The 20,016-nt window shown below is 40.4% G+C and overlaps 1 pseudogene; it reads right to left on the bottom strand.

Moving 5' to 3' along the window:
- Positions 1-138: 138 nt before the first annotated feature.
- On the bottom strand, positions 139-16,032 carry LOC122040878 (annotated as a pseudogene).
- Between the last annotated feature and the right edge of the window lie 3,984 nt (positions 16,033-20,016).

Below are 20,016 nucleotides of genomic sequence, written 5' to 3'. Positions count from 1 at the left end.
CCAAATGAAAAATTGCAATGCACAGACAACTATCAAGTCATGCAAAAATACCAAAGAAGAGAACTACGGAAGCAGATAGACAAATGTTATGTAATAAACAAAATCAGACCTCCTTTTTTTGTGACTTTAGCTGAACAATCAACCGGTTTGACACTCCATTTCCACATCCAAAAAAGTCCTAAGATTTAGCAGTAGGAGTCCACATGCACTGCAAATTGCCAATCTCACAGACTCTGAGATCTTGACTACTATATGAACCATTTTCTCCAAAAGTCTTCCCTTGCATCTCTGGATAGAGGCAAGAAACCTGATCATCGCTTTCAATGGCTTCTGATAAGGAAAAGACCCAATCTCTCCATCAATGCACCTCCTTAGAGCATCTGTAATGCTAATTCATTATAATATTCATCATCTTATCAAAAAGCATGAGACCCACTACCACATACTCATTATAAGGATATCCACATTGGTGGATGTTATAACATCCACCATTTCATCAAAAAGTGTGAGACTCATATGCCACATACACATTATATTAACACATTCATTCTCTCATATTCGTTTTAACATTAACCTTCATTATTTGTGGGGTCCACTGTCCATTCATCTTTATTTTTATTACAATATTCAATTGTATTTACATAATTTAAATAATTATTATTTAAAATAATTAATAATATTATTTTTAAATATATTATTTACATAAAATTAAAATATATTTATTTAAAAGTAAAATAAATAATCATATTAATAATTTTATTTAAAATTAAAATATTATTATAATCGAAATTTACATTAATTGAAAGTACAATAATTGAACATTACAATAAATGAAAATTACATATTCCATCTCCCCTTAATCTCTTGACATAGATGTTCGTGGATGATTAATTACTCCTCTGTCATTTGTGAAGTATCCTTTGAAAGGATTACATATTCTTTTAATTGAACTTTGGCTAAGGCAGCTTTTGCTTTTATCTCGGCAGCGTTTGCTTTCATCTCCTCAACTTTGAGTTGTCGTTTTTTCATTTCAACTTCAACCATTTTTATGCTTGTATACTAGTAAACTTTGCAAATATATTGTCCAAATTTGTTGGCATACCTTCAATGTCTAATTTCATTTTGTCTTTTCCCTTTCTTTTTGTTGCCTTCTATCCATTGGACGAGTTTCTTCTTCATTTAGGTCTACATGTAGACTCGCATCTTGGTTAAATGAGGTGTTGTTTGCCCCCGACTCTGAGGTCCTTGCCTTCTTTGTGCCAACAAGGTGATCAACGGACTGTGGAGTAAACATTGGACAGTCTTTTATGATTCTCCATACATGCTCGAGATTAAATGCAATGTCGTTATTTTCCTCGCAATACTTTTCATATGCAAGTCGCAATATGTCCTCATCACTATGGCCACTACGATATGCACTATAATCACTATTGTAATTTGCGTTGAAGAGATATACCTTTTTTTGTATGGTATTGTGCCAGTGCGATCATATGACACTAGCAATTCTATTGAGTGTACCTAGAGGACGATTCTCATTGTAGTAGCTTGCAATACGTCCCCAGAAAGCATCCACCTTCTGATCATTGTCGATGATTGGATCATCACTGATAGTAACAAACGATCTCGCTAAAACCTCATCTTCAACCTTACTCCATGTTGACTGCTTTCTTTTACCCGCAATGTCAGAATCCGCCTTCTCCAAATTTACAAGTTCAATTGGGGATTCATGGTCAGACAGTTGAGTCTCTAGAACAAAAGTCGGAGTAAACAGTTCATTTTCCGTCGGAGATGTAAAATACATATTGGTTGCATGTGGAATAGATGAATAATTTTGTGGATATGGATTATATGGATAATTTGGTGGATATGAACCGTATGGATTTGATGGGCATAGATTATGTGGATAATTTGGTGGATATGGAAAATATGGGTAATTTGGTGGAATTTGTGAATTTTGAGAAAGAAGATTTTTTTTTCTAACAATTTTTGGTAATTCACAAAAATTCTAAAAAATTCTCGGTTATTTTCATCCAGGAAAATAAGAGAAGAACTTTAGAGAGATTTAGGTGTTGAAAGATTGAAATAAGGCGATGAATATTTATAGATGAACTTTTATATTTTTTTAAAAAAACTATCCGTTGAAATTTGAAATAGCCGTTGAATTGATCCGTTGTGTTGATTAATATCCATTGTGTGAAAAACTATCCGTTGATTACTATCTCTTTATTTTTTAAATTTTTTAATTTGTTTTAATAGAATAGATATAAAGTTTGTGGTGGGCCACAAACTTGAATGTTTGTGGTGGGCCACATAGGGATTAAAAAATGATAAAATATACATTGAACACATTCAATGAATTGAATGCGTTCAATGTTTATGTGGGCCCCATCTATATTATAACAGTTCTTACATTGATTTTAACGTTCATAGAATGTTATTACATTTGAATAACATTTCAATGCAGTTGCTCTAACAACATATCTCTTTCACTCACATTCCTTTTAACATTAACACTTATTATTTATGGGTCCCACCATCCACTCACTCATCTCTTTTACTATTTTTTAAAAATAATATTAAAAAAATTCAATTAAAAATAATAAAGAAAATTTAAAAAAAATTGAGAGAGAGTGTTTAAAGGTGTCCAAACCTTTGAACACTTTCTCTCTTCTCTCTTGTGAGTGGGCATTATAATGTCCACTCACAATGGAGAGGGGTTGTTAAATGGACATTATAATGCTCATTTAACACCCCATTGAGGATGCTCCACAAGCAAGCATCTAAGCCTCGTAAACTCAGCCTCAAGATTAGCTTGATTTTAAACTCTCTTCATCAGTTGTTGATTAACAGCTCTTAGTTGAGCAACCTCCTCCACCAGGGAAGCTGCTGTTGGTGCAACATCCCTCAGGTCAAGGTTGACCTGGTTAACCAAGCTGAGTCTTGGTTTGGGTTTAGATGTTTGACAATAAGATATTGATCGAAGAAGAGTCAAGTAGGTCAAGGTTGACCGGATACTTGACTGGGAAGTCCTAACTGGCATGTTAGGCAGGTGAAAATCCTGGTGAGTGAAGCCAGGTGAAAGTCCTAGTGAGTGAAGCTAGGCAGAAGGAAATCCTGGTGAGTGAAGCCAGGTGAAAACCCTAGTGAGTGAAGCTAGGTGAAAGTCCTAGTGAGTGAAGCTAGGTGAAAGTCCTGGTGAGTGAAGCCAGACAAGGAAGGAAATCCAGATGGATCAAGGATGATCGGACATCCGTGTTGGAAGTCCAAGTAGGTCAAAGGATTGATGGATACTTGGCAAGGAAGGAAGTCCAGATGGGTCAAGGTTGACCGGACATCTGGTGGAAGTCCAAGTAGGTCAATGGAGTGACCGGATACTGCACGACGAGTAAAAGTCCAAGTGGGTCAAAGGGATCGACACTTAGGGAGTCTGGCGGTCAAGGAGTGACCAGATGCGAGGCATGATGTACCAACAGTCAAGGTTGACCGGATGTTGGTTAGAGGTTTGGGACTTGGTTTTGGGCAAAATTGCGCCGGATCGATCCGTGGATCGATCCAGCCGGATCGATCGTGGATCGATCCATTCTTCCCAATGGTCAGAAGCTCGGATCGATCCGTGGATCGATCAGGGTCCCGATCGATCACCGATCGACGGACGATGTCGCCGCAGCGCCGGATCGATCCGTGGATCGATCCAGCGCTTCTCGCTACAGAGCTCGAATCGATCCATGGATCGATCCAGCCTCCTCCATTCGGAACATTCGAATCGATCGGGATCCGACCGCGTCGGGTTTAAAGCCGCAGCGAGCGTGGTCTTCGGCATCTCTTCACGAGCTCTTCTCGATTCATTCCAGCTCCTCCACAGCTCTCTACAAGCACGTGATCGCCAGCTTGAAGGTTCTTGGAGGCTTTCCAAGTCAAGAGGCGGATCTATTGCAAGAGGAAGAAGTTAGGTTTAGGGTTTTTACTGCACATCGTGTAAGCTTTTGCTTAACTTGTATTTCCTTTCTTCTTCTTATATTGAGAGTGTTGTAGGGCTTCTCCGCCTTTGGTAGTTACCATAAAGGAGTGTTATTCATAGTGGAGGGTGTGTGCGTTGGTGTGGATCCTTGGATTAGTCACCTCTTGTGAGGTGGATACCAAGTAAAATCCTAGTGTTAGCGTTTTGTATTTGTTTCTGTATTTTCCGCTGCACATTCAAGAAGAAACAAGCAACGCCAAGCAACGAAGCGCACCGAGCGAACGCGACGAGCTATTCACCCCCCCTCTAGCTACTTTTGGTCCTAACAAGTGGTATCAGAGCAAGGCCGCTCTTCACCGGAATCATCGCCGGAAGGGTCAAGCATATCAAGAAAAGCTAGAGGGTGAAGAAGTTGGAGCAAATTCTTCAAGTTCAAGATTTTATCAAGCTCAACTCCAAGATGCAATTCCAAGATGGACTTGGATTTGACACAAGGGTGGCTCCACCATACACTTCTACAAGTTTTGATTCTTGGAGATCAAGAATCGAAAACTTTCTTATGATGGAGATAGAGCAATGGTTTGCTCTAATGGAAGGCTTCAAAGCTCCAACGAACTCCAAGGGCAAGATTCTAAAGAAAAGCAGATGGAGCTCGGAGCAAATTCAAAGGGGCGAGGCAAATGACAAAGTGACCAAGCTTTTGGTCAACTTATTGCCTAGCCACATCTTGGCTCAAGTTGGAGAATTCGAAGATGCCAAGGAGCTTTGGAGCAAATTGGCCAAGCTTCATGAAGAGATCCCCTCCACTGTACGAGATCAAGAAGAATCCAGAGAGGGAGACTCTGTGGAGCAAGACCAAGAGGAGGATTCCGAGGTTGAGAGATGCTCAACCTCCGAAGAAGAGGAAATCCAAGAAGCTTCATCCTCAAGGGAATGCAACGAAGGGAACAAGGAGGGAGCATATTCCTTGTTTCATATTCAAGATGATGAAGCCTCCACCTCTAGGATTGAGGGGGAGCAATCCTTGGTGACACCGGATCAAGAAGAAGGAGAAGCCTCTACATCCGGGTCAAGAGAAGAAGAGGAGGAAGAAGCTTCTACCTCCACAAGTCAAGAAAAATCAAATGGAGGAGAATCAAGGTCCGATCAAGAGGAAGCTTCTACCTCCGGATCCAAAGAAAAAGATGCCACCCCTACAAGCAAAGGTATAAATATTTCAATTAATAATAAAAATCATATTATATGCTTTGAATGTAGGGAACATGGGCACTACAAGAGCAAGTGCCCTAAATTAGCCAAGAAGAAGGGCCAAGTGGCACAAAAGGGCAAGGTGAAGCCAAAGGAGACCATCCCCAACACAAAGAAGAGCAAGGAGCATATTATATGCTTCTCTTGCAATCAAAAGGGGCATTACCGGAGTCAATGCCTCAAGGGGAAGAAGATGGTCAAGGCTCAAGGAGGCATTAGTCAAGGGGGAGCCTCCAAGGTAAAGAAGAAGGTAACATTTATTGAGCCTACTCCTTTACATTATGGTAAAAAGCATGATAGTTCTAATCTTTATCATTTTAATGCGATTTACCATAAGAATAGGAAGCATGAGGGCTTTAAGGAAAAGCATGTGGCCCTACATGCCAAAACTACTACTCCTAGGGTTAGGAATGTAGGTAAAAGTCTAGGCAATAACTCTAAGGATTTTAGATACAAGACTAGAAACCAAAATGCTCATGGACTTAATGAAAAACCAAATTCTAAGGATTTAATGATAGAAAATCAAGTCTTGAGATCAAGACTTGATAAAATGGAAAAGACCCTAAAAAGGATGGAAAATATCCTAAAAGGGCAAAATGAGCAAAACCTAGGGCTAGGAAAGTCAAAGCCATCAAATAGCCATAGAGGTTTGGGATACAAACCAAAGGCTAAGAAGGATGTGCCTAGTTATCATAGGGTTCCATATAGTTATGGAACAAACCCTAGGTTTAGTGGTCAAGTCAAGAATACTAGGGAAGTCATCCCTAAGAGTATTTTTGCAACCAAAGTGACTAAGACTTCTAAGAAGTCTAAGAAAGTCACTAACAAGGTCACAAGGGAGGCTATCCCTAGGGTTGACCTAGAAAATGTGACCAAGGCTTCTAAGAAGCCCAACAAGGTCACTAGGAAGGTATCTAGGAATTTATCCCTAGTGAGTACCTAGAGCATCCAAGGAGCACCAATAGGTGTTGGGTTCCTAGGAGCATCTTCTCTACCCCATAAATGGGTTAGAGAGTGTCAACTCCAATTAGAAGGGTAGTTAACCCAACTTTGAGGAAATTGACACTCAAGGAGCATTTTCAAGGTTTTTGTTAACCTTTGAAAATGAAATGGAACTATTATTTACTCCTTGAAAGAGTAAAATGTGCCTAGTGGTGAAAAGTTGATTTTAATCTTAAAAGGCACATATTGGGAAATTCATAAGAGCTACCAAGTTGGGATTTTGGTATGTTCTTAGGAAATTTAAGGCAATCCGGGCCTTAACTTTAAAGTGCTACTCTTGTGGAAAAATGAAATATGCCAACATTTGAGGAATATGCTTAATTTCAATTGGCATAAATTAATCAAGGGAATTAGAAATGCCAATTTAGGTTTTGGCGTTTTCTTGACGCACTTAAGGGCAATCTAGGTTTAAGTTGTAAGTTTAGCTAAGGTTTTAAGGATACTTAGATAGCTAATCTAGGTATATTTTATTTATGCTAAACCTTGCCATGATTGTTTGCCCATCATATGCCATGACATCATGTCTACTTTTGCATTCATGACTTATTATGAAAAATACAAAAATACCATGTCATGTCATGCATACATCATGTAGTTATAGGAATATTTCTTTTGAAAGTTATTTTATTTTGATGTATGCCATAACATTATCATGCATTAGTTTAATTCCTTGTAATCAAGGACAAAAGGCATTTAACAACAATTATTAACAAGTGACATTCTTGGTGGATGTCTAGTTTATATCTAAAATGCCTAGATAGATATGCATGATCCCTAGAATAGGGCAAAACCAAAATCTTACATCTCACAAAGACCTATAAGATGACTTGTATGTGTTTTAGTGCACATTAGATACAAGTGAGATGTTAGGATGATGAACAAAACTCAAGATGTTGATTTAGTGCATTCTTTTGAGTTTTAGTTTCATCAAAACACATAGATATGTGTTTTCCCATCATTGGGAAAGCTAATGTACAAGTCATGTGCATTAAGCCCAAGGAATATGGTGGGATATTGGTTTGAAAAAGTTTTCAAAATGATGTTGGAAAACCTTGGTGAAGGCTATCTTTTAATAGTAATCACCATTGAATAGTTAGACACAAACTTGAAGAAAACACTAAAGTTTTTGCAAGTTTTCAAGTTTGTGTCAATCTTTGAAAATATGATGTATTTTCATAGAAAACTATTTTTCCTTGATAATATATGCCTAAACAATGTCTACACGAAATTTCATAATTTTTGGATTTTGTAGAATTTTCTAGGGTTAAGTTGACGAAATGGAATTTCAGCAACTATCGGACTCGATCGATCCATGGATCGATTGAGTGCTGAATCGATCCATGGATCGATTCGGCCTCTTGCGACTTTCACAGCATCGCCGATCGATCGGGTAATCTGAATCGATCGGTGGATCGATTCGAGAAAGGTTCAATCGATTGGAACCCAACTCCATCGATCCAAGTTGCTGATTTTGGCTGGGAAAGCTTGATTTCAGCACTTTGAACCTATTTTAGTCTAGGTAACCATTCCAAACCCTTAAAATACATTTGTATACATAAAAAGGGTGTTTTCGTGTTGAAAACAAGGATGGAATGGTTAAGGAAGACTTCATTGAAGTTTAGGTTGAGGTTTGTTTCAAATTTTGAACATTTGAACCTCAAAACTTCTAAATCTGGGTTTCCTAATGGTTTAGGGATTCCAAGTCATTGTTGGTGCAATGACAGAAGTTACCACCATGTCTTTAGGGGGAGGGACTCTTTAAAGACATGAAAAATTATTTTTCATGAACCTTGGAAGGTGGTTAACCTTCTGTTGTGAACTTGCTCAAGGTTGAGCATTTAAACTTGAAATGGGGATAAATGGGAGTGGATATCCTCATCATTTCAAGTGGCAACTCAAGTGGTTGAAAATGCTCAAGGTTGGGTATTTGTCAACATTGAGGGAGAAGTTAAGGATAATGAAGGGTATGGGACCTTCAATATTGAGTTGATCACAATGAGTGAAATTGTGATCACGATGAGCAACTCTTCAGGGGGAGAGTCTTCAACAAATGGAGTTGTTGAAGTGTGCCCAAAATTGGAGCATAGGTTGATGTGTGTCCAAAGACGGGTTGATGTGTTTTATTAGTAGGAGGTTGATGTGTGCCAATAGGGGGAGAATGAAAGGAAGTAAGTTAGGTTTTCATTACCTAGAGGGAGTGTGCCCTCTTAGGGGGAGAATGAAAAGCTTAACTTATGGGTTCATTACCTAGTGGCATGAAGAAGGAGGCTATAGGATTAGCCTAACTTACATGTGGGATTGTAAGTGTTATTGTGGTATTGTCAAACATCAAAAAGGGGGAGATTGTTGGTGCAACATCCCTCAGGTCAAGGTTGACCTGGTTAACCAAGCTGAGTCTTGGTTTGGGTTTAGATGTTTGACAATAAGATATTGATCGAAGAAGAGTCAAGTAGGTCAAGGTTGACCGGATACTTAACTGGGAAGTCCTAACTGGCATGTTAGGCAGGTGAAAATCCTGGTGAGTGAAGCCAGGTGAAAGTCCTAGTGAGTGAAGCTAGGCAGAAGGAAATCCTGGTGAGTGAAGCCAGGTGAAAACCCTAGTGAGTGAAGCTAGGTGAAAGTCCTAGTGAGTGAAGCTAGGTGAAAGTCCTGGTGAGTGAAGCCAGACAAGGAAGGAAATCCAGATGGATCAAGGATGATCGGACATCTGGTGTTGGGAAGTCCAAGTAGGTCAAAGGATTGACTGGATACTTGGCAAGGAAGGAAGTCCAGATGGGTCAAGGTTGACCAGACATCTGGTGGAAGTCCAAGTAGGTCAATGGAGTGACCGGATACTTGGCACGACGAGTAAAAGTCCAAGTGGGTCAAAGGGATTGACCGGACACTTGGTGGGGAGTCCTGGCAGGTCAAGGGAGTGACCAGATGCGAGGCATGATGTACCAACAGGTCAAGGTTGACCGGATGTTGGTTAGAGGTTTGGGACTTGGTTTGGGCAAAACCAAGTGCGCCGGATCGATCCGTGGATCGATCAGGTGCTGGATCGTCGATCCAGATTCTTCCCAGCGAACAGAAAGCTTCTGGATCGATCCGTGGATCGATCCAGAGGTCCCGATCGATCAGCCGATCGATCGGGACGATGCTGCTTCGCGCGATAAGAGCTGGATCGATCCGTGGATCGATCCAGGCGCGTTTCCTGAGCACAGAGGCGCTCTGAATCGATCCATGGATCGATCCAAAGCCTCCCCGATCGATTCGGAACATTCGAATCGATCGGGATCCGACCGTTGCGTCGGGTTTAAAGCCGCAGGCGAGCGTGGTCTTCGGCATCTCTTCACGAGCTCTTCTCAGATTCATTCCAGCTCCTCCACAGCTCTCTACAAGCACGTGATCGCCAGTTCTTGAAGGTTCTTGGAGGCTTTCCAAGTCAAGAGGCGGATCTATTGCAAGAGGAAGAAGTTAGGGTTAGGGTTTTTACTGCACATCTTGTAAGCTTTTGCTTAACTTGTATTTCCCTTTCTTCTTCTTGTATTGAGAGTGTTGTAGGGCTTCTCCGCCTTTGGTAGTTACCATAAAGGAGTGTTATTCATAGTGGAGGGTGTGTGCGTTGGTGTGGATCCTTGGATTAGTCACCTCTTGTGAGGTGGATACCAAGTAAAATCCTAGTGTTAGCGTTTTGTATTTGTTTCTGTATTTTCCGCTGCACATTCAAGAAGAAACAAGCAACGCCAAGCAACGAAGCGCACCGAGCGAACGCGACGAGCTATTCACCCCCCCCCCTCTAGCTACTTTTGGTCCTAACAAGTGGTATCAGAGCAAGGCCGCTCTTCACCGGAATCATCGCCGGAAGGGTCAAGCATATCAAGAAAAGCTAGAGGGTGAAGAAGTTGGAGCAAATTCTTCAAGTTCAAGATTTTATCAAGCTCAACTCCAAGATGCAATTCCAAGATGGACTTGGATTTGACACAAGAGTGGCTCCACCATACACTTCTACAAGTTTTGATTCTTGGAGATCAAGAATCGAAAACTTTCTTATGATGGAGATAGAGCAATGGTTTGCTCTAATGGAAGGCTTCAAAGCTCCAACGAACTCCAAGGGCAAGATTCTAAAGAAAAGCAGATGGAGCTCGGAGCAAATTCAAAGGGGCGAGGCAAATGACAAAGTGACCAAGCTTTTGGTCAACTTATTGCCTAGCCACATCTTGGCTCAAGTTGGAGAATTCGAAGATGCCAAGGAGCTTTGGAGCAAATTGGCCAAGCTTCATGAAGAGATCCCCTCCACTGTACGAGATCAAGAAGAATCCAGAGAGGGAGACTCTGTGGAGCAAGACCAAGAGGAGGATTCCGAGGTTGAGAGATGTTCAACCTCCGAAGAAGAGGAAATCCAAGAAGCTTCATCCTCAAGGGAATGCAACGAAGGGAACAAGGAGGGAGCATACTCCTTGTTTCATATTCAAGATGATGAAGCCTCCACCTCTAGGATTGAGGGGGAGCAATCCTTGGTGACACCGGATCAAGAAGAAGGAGAAGCCTCTACATCCGGGTCAAGAGAAGAAGAGGAGGAAGAAGCTTCTACCTCCACAAGTCAAGAAAAATCAAATGGAGGAGAATCAAGGTCCGATCAAGAGGAGGCTTCTCCCGCCGGATCCAAAGGTAAAGATGGCACCCCTACAAGCAAAGGTATAAATATTTCAAGTAATAATAATAATCATATTATATGCTTTGAATGTAGGGAACATGGGCACTACAAGAGCAAGTGCCCTAAATTAGCCAAGAAGAAGGGCCAAGTGGCACAAAAGGGCAAGGTGAAGCCCAAGGAGACCATCCCCAACACAAAGAAGAGCAAGGAGCATATTATATGCTTCTCTTGCAATCAAAAGGGGCATTACCGAGTCAATGCCTCAAGGGAAGAAGATGGTCAAGGCTCAAGGAGGCATTAGTCAAGGGGGAGCCTCCAAGGTAAAGAAGAAGGTAACATTTATTGAGCCTACTCCTTTACATTATGGTAAAAAGCATGATAGTTCTAATCTTTATCATTTTAATGCGATTTACCATAAGAATAGGAAGCATGAGGGCTTTAAGGAAAAGCATGTGGCCCTACATGCCAAAACTACTACTCCTAGGGTTAGGAATGTAGGTAAAAGTCTAGGCAATAACTCTAAGGATTTTAGATACAAGACTAGAAACCAAAATGCTCATGGACTTAATGAAAAACCAAATTCTAAGGATTTAATGATAGAAAATCAAGTCTTGAGATCAAGACTTGATAAAATGGAAAAGACCCTAAAAAGGATGAAAAATATCCTAAAAGGGCAAAATGAGCAAAACCTAGGGCTAGGAAAGTCAAAGCCATCAAATAGCCATAGAGGTTTGGGATACAAACCAAAGGCTAAGAAGGATGTGCCTAGTTATCATAGGGTTCCATATAGTTATGGAACAAACCCTAGGTTTAGTGGTCAAGTCAAGAATACTAGGGAAGTCATCCCTAAGAGTATTTTTGCAACCAAAGTGACTAAGACTTCTAAGAAGTCTAAGAAAGTCACTAACAAGGTCACAAGGGAGGCTATCCCTAGGGTTGACCTAGAAAATGTGACCAAGGCTTCTAAGAAGCCCAACAAGGTCACTAGGAAGGTATCTAGGGAAGTTATCCCTAGTGAGTACCTAGAGCATCCAAGGAGCACCAATAGGTGTTGGGTTCCTAGGAGCATCTTCTCTACCCCATAAATGGGTTAGAGAGTGTCAACTCCAATTAGAAGGGTAGTTAACCCAACTTTGAGGAAATTGACACTCAAGGAGCATTTTCAAGGTTTTTGTTAACCTTTGAAAATGAAATGGAACTATTATTTACTCCTTGAAAGAGTAAAATGTGCCTAGTGGTGAAAATTTGATTTTAATCTTAAAAGGCACATATTGGGAAATTCATAAGAGCTACCAAGTTGGGATTTTGGTATGTTCTTAGGAAATTTAAGGCAATCCGGGCCTTAACTTTAAAGTGCTACTCTTGTTGGAAAATGAAATATGCCAACATTTGAGGAATATGCTTAATTTCAATTGGCATAAATTAATCAAGGGAATTAGAAATGCCAATTTAGGTTTTGGCGTTTTCTTGACGCACTTAAGGGCAATCTAGGTTTAAGTTGTAAGTTTAGCTAAGGTTTTAAGGATACTTAGATAGCTAATCTAGGTATATTTTATTTATGCTAAACCTTGCCATGATTGTTTGCCCATCATATGCCATGACATCATGTCTACTTTTGCATTCATGACTTATTATGAAAAATACAAAAATACCATGTCATGTCATGCATACATCATGTAGTTATAGGAATATTTCTTTTGAAAGTTATTTTATTTTGATGTATGCCATAACATTATCATGCATTAGTTTAATTCCTTGTAATTAAGGACAAAAGGCATTTAACAACAATTATTAACAAGTGACATTCTTGGTGGATGTCTAGTTTATATCTAAAATGCCTAGATAGATATGCATGATCCCTAGAATAGGGCAAAACCAAAATCTTACATCTCACAAAGACCTATAAGATGACTTGTATGTGTTTTAGTGCACATTAGATACAAGTGAGATGTTAGGATGATGAACAAAACTCAAGATGTTGATTTAGTGCATTCTTTTGAGTTTTAGTTTCATCAAAACACATAGATATGTGTTTTCCCATCATTGGGAAAGCTAATGTACAAGTCATGTGCATTAAGCCCAAGGAATATGGTGGGATATTGGTTTGAAAAAGTTTTCAAAATGATGTTGGAAAACCTTGGTGAAGGCTATCTTTTAATAGTAATCACCATTGAATAGTTAGACACAAACTTGAAGAAAACACTAAAGTTTTTGCAAGTTTTCAAGTTTGTGTCAATCTTTGAAAATATGATGTATTTTCATAGAAAACTATTTTTCCTTGATAATATATGCCCTAAACAATGTCTACACGAAATTTCATAATTTTTGGATTTTTGTAGAATTTTCTAAGGGTTTCTGAAGTTGACTGAAATGGAATTTCAGCAACTATCAGAGCTCCGATCGATCCATGGATCGATTGGAGTGCCTGAATCGATCCATGGATCGATTCAGAAGGCAAATCTCGCGAGCAGTAGCTCGCTGGATCGATCCAGGTAGTCTGAATCGATCAGTGGATCGATTCAGAAAGGTTCAATCGATTGGAACCCAACTCCAATCGATCCAAGTTGCTGATTTTGGCTGGGAAAGCTTGATTTCAGCACTTTGAACCTATTTTAGTCTAGGTAACCATTCCAAACCCTTAAAATACATTTGTATACATAAAAAGGGTGTTTTCGTGTTGAAAACAAGGATGGAATGGTTAAGGAAGACTTCATTGAAGTTTAGGTTGAGGTTTGTTTCAAATTTTGAACATTTGAACCTCAAAACTTCTAAATCTGGGTTTCCTAATGGTTTAGGGATTCCAAGTCATTGTTGGTGCAATGACAGAAGTTACCACCATGTCTTTAGGGGGAGGGACTCTTTAAAGACATGAAAAATTATTTTTCATGAACCTTGGAAGGTGGTTAACCTTCTGTTGTGAACTTGCTCAAGGTTGAGCATTTAAACTTGAAATGGGGATAAATGGGGAGTGGATATCCTCATCATTTCAAGTGGCAACTCAAGTGGTTGAAAATGCTCAAGGTTGGGTATTTGTCAACATTGAGGGAGAAGTTAAGGATAATGAAGGGTATGGGACCTTCAATATTGAGTTGATCACAATGAGTGAAATTGTGATCACGATGAGCAACTCTTCAGGGGGAGAGTCTTCAACAAATGGAGTTGTTGAAGTGTGCCCAAAATTGGAGCATAGGTTGATGTGTGTCCAAAGACGGGTTGATGTGTTTTATTAGTAGGAGGTTGATGTGTGCCAATAGGGGGAGAATGAAAGGAAGTAAGTTAGGTTTTCATTACCTAGAGGGAGTGTGCCCTCTTAGGGGGAGAATGAAAAGCTTAACTTATGGGTTCATTACCTAGTGGCATGAAGAAGGAGGCTATAGGATTAGCCTAACTTACATGTGGGATTGTAAGTGTTATTGTGGTATTGTCAAACATCAAAAAGGGGGAGATTGTTGGTGCAACATCCCTCAGGTCAAGGTTGACCTGGTTAACCAAGCTGAGTCTTGGTTTGAGTTTAGATGTTTGACAATAAGATATTGATCGAAGAAGAGTCAAGTAGGTCAAGGTTGACCGGATACTTAACTGGGAAGTCCTAACTGGCATGTTAGGCAGGTGAAAATCCTGGTGAGTGAAGCCAGGTGAAAGTCCTAGTGAGTGAAGCTAGGCAGAAGGAAATCCTGGTGAGTGAAGCCAGGTGAAAACCCTAGTGAGTGAAGCTAGGTGAAAGTCCTAGTGAGTGAAGCTAGGTGAAAGTCCGGTGAGTGAAGCCGACAAGGAAGGAAATCCAGATGGATCAAGGATGATCGGACATCCGGTGTTGGGAAGTCCAAGTAGGTCAAAGGATTGTCTGGATACTTGGCAAGGAAGGAAGTCCAGATGGGTCAAGGTTGACCAGACATCCGGTGGAAGTCCAAGTAGGTCAATGGAGTGACCGGATACTTGGCACGACGAGAAAAGTCCAAGTGGGTCAAAGGGATTGACGGACACTTGGTGGGGAGTCTGGCAGGTCAAGGGAGTGACGATGCGAGGCATGATGTACCAACAGGTCAAGGTTGACCGGATGTTGGTTAGGAGGTTTGGGACTTGGTTTTGGGCAAAACCAAGTCTGGATCGATCCGTGGATCGATCAGGTGATCGATCGGTGGATCGATCCATTCTTCCCAATCGATCCACGGATCGATCCGTGGATCGATCAGAGGTCCCGATCGATCGGCGCTGCTTCGCGCGATAAGCGCCGGATCGATCCGTGGATCGATCCAGCGTGTTTCTGACGAGGCCCCAGATCGATCCATGGATCGATCCAAAGCCTCCCGATCGATTCGAACATTGAATCGATCGGGATCCGACCGTCGGGTTTAAAGCCGCAGGCGAGCGTGGTCTTCGGCATCTCTTCACGAGCTCTTCTCAGATTCATTCCAGCTCCTCCACAGCTCTCTACAAGCACGTGATCGCCAGTTCTTGAAGGTTCTTGGAGGCTTTCCAAGTCAAGAGGCGGATCTATTGCAAGAGGAAGAAGTTAGGGTTAGGGTTTTTACTGCACATCGTGTAAGCTTTTGCTTAACTTGTATTTCCCTTTCTTCTTCTTGTATTGAGAGTGTTGTAGGGCTTCTCCGCCTTTGGTAGTTACCATAAAGGAGTGTTATTCATAGTGGAGGGTGTGTGCGTTGGTGTGGATCCTTGGATTAGTCACCTCTTGTGAGGTGGATACCAAGTAAAATCCTAGTGTTAGCGTTTTGTATTTGTTTCTGTATTTTCCGCTGCACATTCAAGAAGAAACAAGCAACGCCAAGCAACGAAGCGCACCGAGCGAACGCGACGAGCTATTCACCCCCCCCCTCTAGCTACTTTTGGTCCTAACAGCTGCATGGGCCTTCTTCTTCTCCTTGTACTTTCAAATGGCCTCTCGATTACCACAGGACCTTTTCTTCGACGAAGAAGGTCTTCTCAGCTGACTCATCAGTCTCACCAGGCGAAGCTAAAACAATTTTGGTGTGAACATGGAAACAAGTATGGGTGTGTGAGAGGCTAGGCCCCTGCGGGTTACAAGTATGAGCAGTTGACTATGCTGCTGACTATCATCGAAGATGTTGTCAAAGAAACTATCCATGGAGCAGTTGCTAGGAAGATCTTCACCAACATTCAACCTAGAGAAGACCTCTGGATTAGAGAAATAAAGGTACCCTTCAACCATAATCACAAGTGGAAGCAATATAATCTACGCCATTAAGCGGAGAGATCGTTCTCCTTCTTCCTTCTATCACCCTCCTCCTCATCTCGTCGCCGACTCCTTCCTCCTCCCCTATGCATCACTTCGCGAGGGAGCAAACCGACAACGTCGATGTCGGCCTTTACCCGATTCCCCTCTTCCCCTCCCAATCCGCTGCCAACCTCACACGTCTCTGTCGTCCCCCAATCACGCCGGTGCCACCTGATCGCCGTTGCCCTGACACCGCCTCACCTTGTGTCCGATCAATGCGGCCAAACGCGGCTAGGCCGCGACCACCACAACCACTCTCGCAATTTAGTCATCGCGTCATCGTCGACCGCCGAAGCCCTCGGATGCTCTCCTGCCAATCATCACTAACGACGCTGCCTCTTCTCCATACCATTGCAATTGTTGTTGCTCCACCTTCTGATGAGTAATTGGTTTCTCCTCCGGCAGAGATGGCAAAGAAGCAATAACCTCCAGCAGAAACAAATAAGGTAAGGGATAGAGGAATTTGGATTTTAGGTTACTGTTTTAATTATCGTTGATGTGCTGAAGTATTTAGGGTAGTTTTGATGTGGTCAATGAAGTTCAGTTATGTCTTGTTTTATTTTAACTCTTGTGTCTAAGTGTGCGGGAACTTAGAAGCACAAAAAGTTGAGTGAAAGATGCAACTAGTGAGAAGGATGGCATAGGATAGAGTCAACGAACTTGGTACATCCGAGGGACGATATGCTGAAGAATAGTACACCAGTGGACGAGAAGGACGTGCACGACATTTGAGGGATGAGAAGTCGGGGAGGAAGCCTGCTCGAGGAGAAGGTCGAAAAATGAGTCCCGATGAGCCCAATTCCCGATAAACAAATCATCCAGGCGATTAAAGATGCAGAGCTGATGGAGGCCCCCTCAATGTGGTTAGAAGTGGCTCCGCACCTTTCTATAGGAAGGCGCCTTCAACCACCCATGGAAGACGCCTTCAATTCTTTGAAGGTGTCTTATTGTTAGAGTATATACTAAAAGCCTAACTTTTGTAAACATTTGTTTTGAAATAAAGAATCACATTGGTCAAAAATGTCTACATTTATGCTAACTGTAGTTGTTCAATTAATTTATATTGTAGATAACATGGTGTGTGGTGTTACACACAGAAGATCATGTTATCGATTATTTATAAATTATAAACAGTAGCTCACGACTGAGATGGAAAGGAACAAACCATTGAAATAGTCATAGTGTAATTAGGTATTGGTTTATCTTGACTAAATAAATTACACTAGTACACTCTAAGTGTATTGAGCAGGACCATTTAAGGTAAGTTCTTTTTATACTGACTTAATAAAAGAACAAGACCTTAGTTATTATGGAAGTGTGCGCTCTTAATCCTAATATAATAATAAGCACATATATTTAGTATTTATTTCTTTAACTTATCAAAGGGTGAGATTTAGCTCGATAAATCAATAGGCTCGATAAGTTGGGAAATGATATTACTTATAGTGTGTGCTGTTGATTATAGAAGGAAACTGTGTCTTAGTAATCTAAATTGATAATGCCCCCAAGAGGAGCTCATAAGGATTGTCATGTTAAACCCTGCAGGTGGACTTAGTCCGATATGACGATAAGGTTGAGTGGTACTACTCTTGGACTAAGATATTAATTAAAGTGAGTTGTCAGTAACTCAATTAATTAGTGGACATTCGACATCTTAAACACAGGAAGACTAACACACTCATAATAAGAAGGAGCTCAAAATGTAATTTGGGATTGGTGCGGTAGTTCAATAATAATTCTTTAGTAGTATGAATTATTATTGATGAAATTAAGTTGGGTGTTCGGGGCGAACACGGGAAGCTTAATTTCATCGGGAGACCAAAACCAATTCCTCCTCTCGGTCTCTATCGTAGCCTCTTGTATATAGAGAATTATACCCACCACATACCCACTTTTCTACCCACCTTGAGGCGGCCGGCCAAGCTAGCTTGGAGGCCAAGCTAGGGCCGGCCAATGCTAAGGGTTGAGCCAATTTAAGGTGGCCGGCCAAAGCTTGGATCCCAAGCTTAGGTGGTCGGCCACTAGAAAATAAAAGGGATTTTATTTAAAATCTTTTCTTATGTGGATATCATGGTTTTAAAAAAGAGTTTAAAATTTTAATCTTTCCTTTTATAGCTTTCTACAAAAGATTAAGTGAAGATTTGATATCTTTCCTTATTTGTAGTTAAAAGGAAGATTTTAATTTTTGATAAAACTTTCCCTTTTTGTAACCATGTTCATGATTTAAAAAGAGAGTTTTAAAATTAAATACTTCCTTTTATAAGTTTCTACAAAAGATTAAGAAAAGATTTAATATCTTTCCGTATTTGTAAATTGAAATGATGATTTTAATTTTAGAGAAAACTTTCCTTTTTGGAAATCATCCACATGTTTTCATAGAGAGATTTTAATTTATAAAATTCCTTTTATAACCAACTATGAAGGAAAAATTATTAGAGAAATTTTAATTTTAAAATTTCTGAAAATAAATTAGGAAGTTTTAACTATGTGTTAAAACTTTCCTTGCTTGAAGCAATGAGGTGGTCGGCCATGTGGATTTAAGAAAAGGAAATTAGTTTTAATTAATTAAATTTTCCTTTTCATAGCAAAGAAAATAAGGAAGATTTTATTTAATTTTTTCTTATTTGTCAAGACCAAGGATTATAAGAGAGGGGTAGGGGTGCCTTCATGGGTGACAACTCTATTCTATTTTCCTCCCTCTCTTCCTTGGTGGTGGCTGGCCCTAGTCTTACTCTTCTCCTCTTCTCTTCTTTTTGGTGGCCGGCGTCATCATCCCTTGGAGCTTTGTGGTGGTGGTCGGCTCTAGCTTGGAGAAGAAGGAGAGAAAGGAGACTTTGTTTTTAGCATCCCTTGGAGTTTGATGGTGGTGGCCGAAACTCTTCATCTCTAGGAGGAGTGTTTGGCCGAAACTTGCAAGGAGGAAGAAGAAGGGTTTGGGTGGTTCAATCTCGGTAGATCGTTGCCCACACAACGTCCGAGATAAGAAGAGGAATACGGTAGAAGATCAAGAGGTCGTTGCATACAAAGAAAGGTATAACTAGTAATTGTTTTCCGCATCATACTAGTTTTTCTTTATATGAATTCCAAACACAAGAGGCATATACTTCTAGGTTTCGAATTTGTGATTCGAGTTTGTGTTTTTTTTGTTTTGAATTTGTGATTCGATTGTTCTTTTGAATTAAACCTAGGTTATATAAGGAAATTAAATATTAGATTTCATTGAAAGGCTTTGTCTAGGAGGTGGTGGTTGCTCCCATATCCAAGAAGGCCTAGTGCCTTGCCATATTTAACCTGGAAGCCAATTTATGAAATTAATATTTAATTGAATTTATAACATAAGTGGATTTGGATCAATAATGTTAAGCATCGTTTGCGATCCAAGTCTAAACCATTAAGAACGGATAAGTTAAATTTGGAATCAATAATGTTAAGTTCCATTTGCGATTCCGAATTTAATTTCTAAAGAACACAATAGGTTATTAGGATAGGTTCGACACTTGTACAAAATTTTTGTACAGTGGAACCGGTACGATCTTCCTAGGACTAACCAACAAGACTGAGCAAAATGTTACTGTTAGCGAAGATAAAACCTTATCTTCGCTTGCCTCGCTGGAGACGCATTCCATCCTGTTGGAGATGTCTTCCACTCTGTTGGAGGTGTCTTCCAACTTAGAATAAGATTTTTCACGGGCTATAAAAAAACCCCTGGGCTTAAGAAATATTCAACAACTCAAGTATTCATTTTCTAGTAATTCTCTCAGCATCCAATGAGTGCAAGAAGCTTCTTCCCCTTCATCGAAGAAGATCTTTAGTGCTTTCTTTTACCTTAGATTAACAACCACCTAGGTTGTAACTAAGTAACTTTCTTAGTCTCTTTATTTTATTAGTTATTAAATTACTTTGAGTTAATTGTGCTAC

This window comes from Zingiber officinale, chromosome 1B (assembly GCF_018446385.1).
Source record: "Zingiber officinale cultivar Zhangliang chromosome 1B, Zo_v1.1, whole genome shotgun sequence".
In the NCBI taxonomy this organism is placed as follows: Eukaryota; Viridiplantae; Streptophyta; class Magnoliopsida; order Zingiberales; family Zingiberaceae; genus Zingiber; species Zingiber officinale.
Note: the sequence above shows the minus strand (reverse complement) of the source record. Positions and strands in the feature narration are given on the sequence as shown.